Source organism: Mustela lutreola, chromosome 2, assembly GCF_030435805.1.
Source record: "Mustela lutreola isolate mMusLut2 chromosome 2, mMusLut2.pri, whole genome shotgun sequence".
NCBI lineage: Eukaryota > Metazoa > Chordata > Mammalia > Carnivora > Mustelidae > Mustela > Mustela lutreola.
Genome location: NC_081291.1, coordinates 211,919,247 through 211,928,554, shown reverse-complemented (window position 1 = coordinate 211,928,554; position 9,308 = coordinate 211,919,247). Strand labels below are relative to the sequence as shown.

Below are 9,308 nucleotides of genomic sequence, written 5' to 3'. Positions count from 1 at the left end.
TTCCTTTCTTCTGCTAACTTTGGGCTCAGTTTATTCTTCTTTTCCTAGTTCCTTGAGGTTGTTTATTTGGGATCTTTCTTGCTTCTTAGTGTAGATGTTTACTGTTATGAACTTCCTTCTTAGAACTGCTTTTGCCACATCCTGTAAATTCTGGTATGTGTGTTTTAATTTTCATTTGTCTCAAGAGACTTTTTAATCATCCCTTTAATTTTTTCTTTGGTCCACAGGTTTCTCAGGAGAATGTTGTTTAATTTCCATGTGTTTGTGGATTTCTCAGTTTTTTTCTTGTTACTGATTTCTAGTTTCATGCCATCGTGGTCTGAGAAGGTGCTTGGGATGATTGCAGCCTTCTTGATCTTGCTAAGACTGTTTTGTGGCCTCATATCTGGTCTATCTTAGAAAATGTTCCATGTGCACCACAGGAGAATGTGTATTTCCCTGTTGTTGGAAGAATGTTCTGTATATGCTTGTGAGGTCCATATGGTCTGTAGTGTTTTTCAAATTCTCTGTGTCTTTATTGATTCTCTGTCTGGGTGATCTAGCCATTGTTGAAAGTGGGGTATTAAAGTCCCTAACTATTATTGTATTACTGTTTATTTTTCCTTTTAGCTCTGTTAGTTTTCACTTTATATATTTAGGTGTTCCAATGAACAAAGCTATTATTTTGTACTGCATTTCCCCGAAGGCTGGAAGAATGGTTTAGAGATACTGGTAGGAGGCAAGATTTAATCACCTACTCTGAGCTGAAAAGATGGAATAACTCAATGCTTTAGTAGTCAGAACAGAGACAAAGTCATGGAAAACTGTACCAAGTAAAATAAATGTATTTTTTGATTTGTTCTTTCATTTTTCTCTTGCTCTAATTTTAAAACCACAAAATGATAGGAATTATTACTCAAATGAATATTGGCTTTCAGGTTATTCTCACAGAAAATCTCAATTATCATTTATTTTCTTGGAAGTTCTGTGATATTTTGAGTCCAGAATTTGTCAGTTGTAAGTGAAAGAAAGTTAACTCAAATTAATTAAAAAAAAAAGACATCTTTATCTCACTTAATTGAAAAGTTCAGGGGTAGATTAGCTAGATTCAGAGGCTGCATGTTTCAGGACTTGACATCTTTTTGGCACTGCTTTGTCTCAGCCTGATGGCCTCTGTGGTCCCAATATGGGTTTCAGATGACTTTCACCTATCCAGGGGTGGCTGGCTGCTCAGCTGGTAGAGCATGTGACTGTTGTTCTTGGGGTTACTGGGTGTAGAGATTACTTAACAAATAAAATCTTTATAAAAAGAAAAAGAAGCCCTGTTTAGTCCTTGATGGTATTGAAAGACTGACAATTGCTTCAGATACACCGTGGACCATTCCTTATAACCCTGTCTCACAAATAGACTGACTCACAATAAGAAACCATGTGTGATAACTCCTTAGGGTCTCCAGGGAAACTGAGGTTTCTGTAAAAGTGCAAAGCTCGGGGCGCCCAGGTGGCTCAGTCAGTTGGGCGTCTGACTCTTGGTTTTGGCTCAGATCCTGGTCTCCGGGTTGTGGGATCAAGCCCCATGTCAGGCTCTGTGCTCAGTGGGGAAATCTGCTTGTTCCTCTCTCTCTGTTCTCATGCTTTCTCTCTCTCTGAAATAAATATACAAACTAAAAAACTTTGAAAAAGGAGCAAAGTTCATAAGCCTACTATTCCTATAAACATTTATATGTTTAATTTATAATAAATTTTATTTTCTCCCATCCCAGGCTTGGTACCACTTCTGAGAGTTGCTAATGTCACCAGATGAAAAGCTAACCCACCAGCTCACATGTTTACACTGGCGAGAGCGGGGAGGCATAATGCCATGTCGCTGAGGAGCAGGTCACCTGCATTTTATTTTGACTCAGCCACTTGTGCTGGGGCTCAGCTGCACTCCCACTATGGCTGTGGTTACTGTTGCTGCTTCTCCCAGCACCCTGTGGTCTATAATGATTAGCAAGAGCACATGGAAAGTTCTAGGAGCTTCTTGAAAACCAAAATGCCAAGGACTATTACTCTGTGAGTAGAAAGAAGGGGTGGAGAATAATCCTGACCTCTTGTGCTCTTTCCATATTTAGGAATTGGCCCCTTAGACACAATAAACTCCAAGTTTCACACTCACCTGAAGCATTGGGGTGAGTGAGGTCCCATGGGGAGGGCTTTGCAGAGGTGCGTGTGTGCGGTCTGCTCAGAAAAGTGAAGGAGGGACCAGGCTCCTCTCGGTTGCACTGGTCCATTTGTGACAGGCTCACAAAAGAACCCCAGGTCCTTGCTCACTCTGCTGTCCACTTGCAAGTTATCAAGTTACGCTGCCCAGTTTCTAGACAGTGCCACGGCTTCTTTCACATGGAAGACAGAAGTCCGATACTTTTCCCTTCTCTTGGTGTCTGCTTCTCTTCTTCACACCACTCATAGGATTATCTTCTAAAAATGTGTACGCATGTCATTCCTCTGTACAAAATCCTTCCTTACAGGCCTCAATGCCACTGAATAATGGCCCCACCACCCTATAGCCTGGCTCTAAAGACCGTCCTGGGCTTGGGAGTTACTGACCTCTTAAAAATACCTTTTTCTTTTCTCCTTAACGAATTGTCTACACTCCCACATGTTTGGGCTCTTTGAACGACCTTTCCCAAACAGTGTGTCAGCTTCCTTAGTTGTGTTAAAGAATAGTAATGCTTCTCTCTCCCAGACAGAGCAGGAGATTAAATGAAATATTTCATGGAAAGAGTATGAAGCATTTATGTGATCACAAAATGGTGGTTGTTATTGTTATAATCTTTCTTTCACGGCTTAGCCTGAGAGCTGTTTCTTTTCCGATGTCCTTGTCCTTGGCCTAGGGGACTTTTTCTTCCCTTGAAATCCCAAAGCACTCAGTCTCCTTATCATAATTTGGTATTATATAAAAAATATCATGTACTCGCGGTTTGTATCAAGTCCAACTTTATGTGCCTTTCTGATTTGCTAATCTTCAGACTCCCCTGAGTTATACCTCTTCTTTCTTGGTGGCAGGAGCTCTCTGGACATCTGCCAGCTGGCCTCATGGCCTCAGGCTTCCCTCCTCCACATCACAAAGCAAGGCTATGACAATGTGGTGTGGCAGCTGTGACCACCATTGTACTCATGGAAGCAAGAACCACAGCAGTTACAGTGTTTAGGGGATGCAGAGTCTTGGCCCTGTGGCCAAGAAGGGACAAGGTGGAGGCACAGCCTAATTTCCCTGGGGATGAGTTGTTTTAGTTTGGTGAAGCCTTACATGCTGTCACCAGAGAGTGAGCTCCCACCAGGGTCTTTCCTGCAAAGGTGGCCCTAGATACAAGAGGTCAGTTGGCTTTGGATTTGGAGCTGACCAAAATTCAGTAGGTCTCTGGCCTTTCTGCTGCTTCAGGATTGAGTTAAAGGGCCATGCCTAAGGAGTGAGCTCTGACTTCCCAGTGGCTTCCTGGGGGTGCCAGTTAATACAACTTGGGTGAACTTGGCCCCGTGGGAGCCAGGAGACAGGAATGAGCCTACAGATAAGTTTCTCTCCTTTCTTCTCCTAGCTGGCTCTCAGGGTCTGGTTTGCTTTCAGTTTCTTTTGGAAATGGTCCATGCAAGTGAGCAGAATGTACTTTATGCTGAGGGTATGGGCAACAGGAACAAGTCCACCTTCGATTTGCTGTTTTCTACTCTGCTGTCCTTTCCCCTCACTCTGGCTGTTCATACATTGCACCCCCCCAAGAAAACAGCATGCACATTTCACTTACATATCTGTTTCCTAGGGAACCCTGCCAAGAAAATCTTAATTTACATCTCTGTCTCCTGTCTGGACTCTTCCCTCCTCTGCTCTCCTCTCTATTTTGTTCCAAGCAAGATCACAGAGAGTAGAATTTTTGTGGAGGATTCCCAACATTTCTTCCTTGTTGAGGCTAATGCCTTATGAAATCATGGAGCAGTAACTTTCTGAGTGGGATTCAGGAAGCTCTGCTTCATAAAACAAATGGGGATGCATTCCAATTTTAAGTAATCCTTTGAATGAAAATTTTATTTACTCAAAAAGATTAATTGAAAGTGATTATTTTCTTTACAAAAGAGTTTCACTTAAATGTCTATCACATATAAATAATGATTTGATTATTACATTTTCAATTGTCAATGAACTTTGCAGTTGTAACCCAAGTGTAAGTGGCCATGAGGAGGCTGGTTGTTGCTTAGGACTGCTGCGCGGGAGAGAAGGCACGTACCCATGCTTCCCTGGAGGATTTGCCTTTGCTCTTTCACTGCTTCTGTGGTGGGAACAAGCCTAAATACTCCCCAAACCCTCCACCTCAGCACTAGGGTGCTTCATAAATGCCTGACATGATGACATAGCCGTGTGTGTGTGTGTGTGTGTGTGTCCATGCATGCACGTTCTGGGTGGTGGACAGTAGGTAGAATAATGGCCTCCCCGAACGCCCAGAAATGTGTGAAGATGTTGCTCACCTGGTTTTGAAGACAGAGGAAGGGGCCATGAGACAACAAATATAAGACACCTTTAGGAACTAGGAAACACAAGGAAATGGATTCTCTCACTGGGCCTCCATAATGAACACAGCCCTCCTGACGTCTTGATTTTAGCTCAGTAAAATTTTGACAAACAGAATGGTAAGATAATAAATTTGTGTTGTTTTTAGCCACTACATTAGCAGCAATTTGTTACAACAGCCATAGAAAACTAACGTAGGGGATAAAATATTAATTTTTGAGTTACTCCTTGCTAATCATTTAAATAATTTTTAAACTATAATTGGTGTTAGGCACACTTGTCAATAACATAGGCATGGTGCCTTTCTTCTTAGAGCTCCCAGCCTAGTATGGCAACGATGCTAACATCCACTATTTACATAACTTTATAAAAGTTTATGTTGTATTTGTTGGTTAGGTTTCTCTTTCTCAGTATGATTTTCTTTTCATTAAGAAGTCATTTCTTATTTAAGCCATCAAACATTTCACATGTACTACATAGAAGGTATGGCAAATGGATATTAGGGAAATAGATTCTTTTCAAGAAATTTCCAATCCATTTGTAAAACTGGAAAAAGTCAAAAGTATACAACTAATGGTACAAGGCAGTATATGATTTTTGGTAGAAGAGATGGGGCCTGGAAGCAGAACTGAGGACTCCTTGATTCTCCCTCAGTTGGCAACTCTGTTCTAGATAGCTACCACATTGTCCTTTGACTTGCAGGAGAGGAATGCCTATTGCCTATAGACCTAGTGTCTCCTCTATCTCTGCTTGCTTATCCAAACTACACTCAAATCTCCCCATGTCCCTTTCAGTGTGGACTTACTCTAGAGGCAGGTCAAGGTTGTACCAGTTGCTAATATTGACCTGATAATTTTTTACCACACACACAAGGGAAGGAAATTCTTTTAAAAGCAAACCACTCGGTCCCTGCTTTGCCTCGGGCCAAGGTTTCAACAGACCTCACCAAAATGCCATCTCAAACGGAACATGCCATGGAAACCATGATGGTCACGTTTCACAAGTTTGCTGGTGATAAAGGCTACTTAACAAAAGAGGACCTGTGAGTACTCATGGAAAAGGAGTTCCCTGGATTTTTGGAAAATTAGAAAGACCCTCTGGCCATGGACAAAATAATGAAGGACCTCAACCAGTGCCGAGATGGCAAAGTGGGCTTCCAGAGCTTCTTCTCGCTAATCGCAGGGCTCACCATTGCATGCAATGACTATTTTGTAGTACACATGAAGCAGAAGGGAAAGAAATAGGCGATACTGAGCACCATTCCTGCCCAATGAGAGTTGTCCCAAAGGGTCTCTTAAAGAATCTGTCCCACAGCTTCCCCCTGTATAAAGGATTCCATTGGCAGTTGGGGACCCTCAGAAAATGTACAAATAAAATCCAACCCCCATTTGAGAAGCAGAGAAAGAAAAGTCAGATAAGTTTTTGATTTTTATATTGTTTGCATCCTCTTGCCCTCAATAAACAAATTCCTTTTTTTAGTTAAAAAAAAAAAAAAGCAAACCACTCACCTCATTTTTATCCCTCCAGCTAAATATCTCCCTCCTGTGCTCCGTCAGCAGTGGGGTTCAGTTGTGTGTCATTGCTTTATTGTATGCTTGGACCTTGCCAGGATCTAAATGGGTGGAGAAGGGCCTTGAGCTCTCCCAGAAGTCAGAGTATGCACAGCTAGCAATGCTAAGTGCCTCAAGAGACTCCTGGAATTTCTGGGTATGAATGGATCCCAGGGGAGGAATGCATCAGGAGGTCAATGGGCCACAGACTCTTTCATGGAGGAAGGGAACCATCTATGCCTCAAAGGATAGGGATGATTTGATAGAGCAGAGAGTGGGGAGTGTTGTCCAACCAGGAGTCCGGAGTGAACAAAGCAGAAGAGTGGGACTCTAGTGTTTAGGGTACAGATGCTATGCTATTTTGACCTGACTTTGTAAATGCGATTTCAGTTGTCTGATTTGAGTCTTTCTCAAAATATAGCTGGTATTTATAGGATAGGGTGGCAGCTGAGGTTCTTAGATGGAGTAAAATGATGATGCTGAGAAATCGGGGAAGCTTAGGACATGGATTTTTTTCTTAATCCTTTTTAATTGGAAGCCCCCGAGGAAACAGTGGTCTCTGGCCCTATGTTTACCTGCAGATTAAATGAAACAGAAGTTACTTGGTAATTTCTCTTGTCCTTGATTCAAAAAGCCTACTTCAGAGAGGAGTGTAAGGAACAGTCAACAAGATGGTGAGGACGGTTGTAGTTTCCTACCGTTTCACTATTGGTGTGCAAAGAGCAGGTCAGCAGCAAGAGATAGCACAGATTAGCTTCAATCCTATGGATTTACCCCCTGAGCAGTCTGCAGGGAAACCTGCTCCTCATGGTGAAAGGGGTAGATGATATCTTTTTTTTTAAAGTAGATTTTTCTTTTTTTAAAAAATTGAAATTAAACTCTAATAAGTCTGAGTGTGGAAGTAACCAAGCATAAATTGTCATGGTCTTGGGTTACAATATTCAACAACTGGTTAATTAAGAATCTCTCAGAGAGATTTTCTAAGCATAAGATTCTGTAAATTATGGAAATATTCTAGGGCAGAGGGTCCTGGAGGACACTGTTCAGACAACATTAATTATTATGGATTATTCTAGAACAGGTTTCTAGAAATCTTTTCTAGAAAAATCTATCGTAAGTATATTACTTTTACTTTATTTTACTTAGCATATGTGTGATCTCTTCATTGGAGTCTCACTCCTCTGTGTCAGCAATGTTTTCTAGTTTTCTTGGGTTTCCCACTGAATTAAAATTTCTTTCTGTAGATGACACAACTTGAAGTAGTATCAGTCATGACTATTTTAGAAGGGATTAGTTGCTTATAGCAAATTGATCATGGCAAGGGTACATCCTGCAAATACAGACATCCAGGAGAGAAGGACCCCTGGAGCCCTGTGTTATGATTTGCCAAGGGTGACTTGGTTTATCATTTCAGGTATTTGGATTCCTGGTGACAGAAACTGACTCTAGTCAATAAAGGGGGAAGAAATAAAGAAATATATGGAACTGAAGGAGTAGATAAATAAATGAAATAAGCATAAGAATCTGTGCAGAGCTGAAGAAAGAATGAACAGAGTGTGATGCCTTTGGGATGTATTTATATCAGTTATTTTCTCCCTTTCAATCTCTGCACAAAATCTGAATCTTGGGTGGGTGTGAGGAATATTCAGCCTTGGTTTATCTCCCCTTGGTCAGGAAAAGTGAGGGCATATTATTCTTGTTCTTGCTTATTTTTTTTTAAAGGTTTTTATTTTTGTATTTATTGGGGTTGGGGGAAAAGAAGGAGAGGGAGAGAGAGAACCTCAAGCAGACTCTACGTTGAGCTCAGAGCCCTAAGGGCTCGGTCCCAGAACCCTGAGATCATGACCTGAGCTAAAATCAAGAGTTGGATGCTTAACTGACTAAGCCACCCAGGCGCCCCAGGGGAGGGCATCTTCAATGGCAGACAGCTCTACTGAAACCATAAATGAGGAGAGTGGTTCTATGCAGGAAAGGCAAGGTGTTGTTTTCAAAATCAAGTGAGTCGGGTTTCAGGTCCTGAACAACAACAGACATCATCTCCAGACAGCTAGAAAGTTCTCTAATGTTTTCAAATTGGGAGGAGAGTTTTTTCTATTCACTTTCATTATAACCTCCAGGGATTCCAAACAAGTTTGTCAAGATTTAAACACAAAGGTGCTTGTAAACTAGGTAATAAACACTAGAGCAGAGGGACAACTGGTCGATGCTGCAATAACTTCATTTTCATTCTAAAGCATAAAAAGGTAAGTGATCTCTCATATAACTAGTTCCATGTTTCTAAGTGAAATTGTCATAATATTGTAGGTAGCATCAGTGTAATATGGTAGAAAAAGCCTGGACCCTGAACTGGAGGAGTTTATAAACTTGAATTTTGTTTTTTGTTTTTGGCAATTCTCTCTCTCTCTCTCTCTCACTCTCTTTTTTTCTTGTAATAGGGAACTAGCAATATCTATCTCAGGGTAATTGCAAGGTATGTGAGACTCTTGGTGTATATTAAAACCTTAATAAATGCTAGTTTCCTTCTTCCCACTGTGTGTTTGTGTGTACTTTTTGCTTTTTACATGAATCATGTTCTAATGTAGATTACGTTTCCCTGTAATGAGCTGAAAACCAATTCTCCTTCCTTCAATTTTATTTTTTTGCTTTGGTGCTGATGTTGGTAACTACAGCAAACAGCAGATAGGTCTGTCTCTATTCCGAGGTCCATTTTACAAAAATATCATCATCTTTCCCTTAATTGCAGATGGGGCAATTTATATACCAGGTTGTCTTAAACATCTCATCCAGCAATAGTCGGGTATAGTTTGAAGGCAGAATGAGATCCTGTATGGGTCTGAATCATAGCTTGAAGCAAAATCATCCAGTTATGAGTGCTTGGTTGAGCAAAGAAAAAGGAATATCTTACAACACCTAAATTGCAATGGATGAGAGTAGTATGTCATTCATTGCAATTTAAGTATTCTAAAATATTTCTTTTTCTCTGCTCAACCAATTTCTCATATTGAAATGCTTTAATGGGGTGAGTCTTCCTAATTTTTAAATGAGGCTGAAAGTAGAAAGTGGCACAGAAATAAATAAGAAGCTGTTTTGTAGGCCTCTGGAGGGGGGAGAAGATAGATCTCAGAACATGTAGAAGAAGGAAAAAACCACCTTGGAAAATACACAGGCTTCCCGCCCTTATCAAAAGTTTTGCTTTCTGTGGCTTCAGTTACCTTCAAGTAACTGAGAACAGGTGACCC

The 9,308-nt window shown here is 40.9% G+C and overlaps 1 pseudogene; it reads left to right on the top strand.

Moving 5' to 3' along the window:
* Window positions 1-5,441: 5,441 nt before the first annotated feature.
* LOC131825995 (protein S100-A10-like) lies at window positions 5,442-6,004 on the top strand (annotated as a pseudogene).
* The last annotated feature ends 3,304 nt before the right edge of the window (window positions 6,005-9,308 follow it).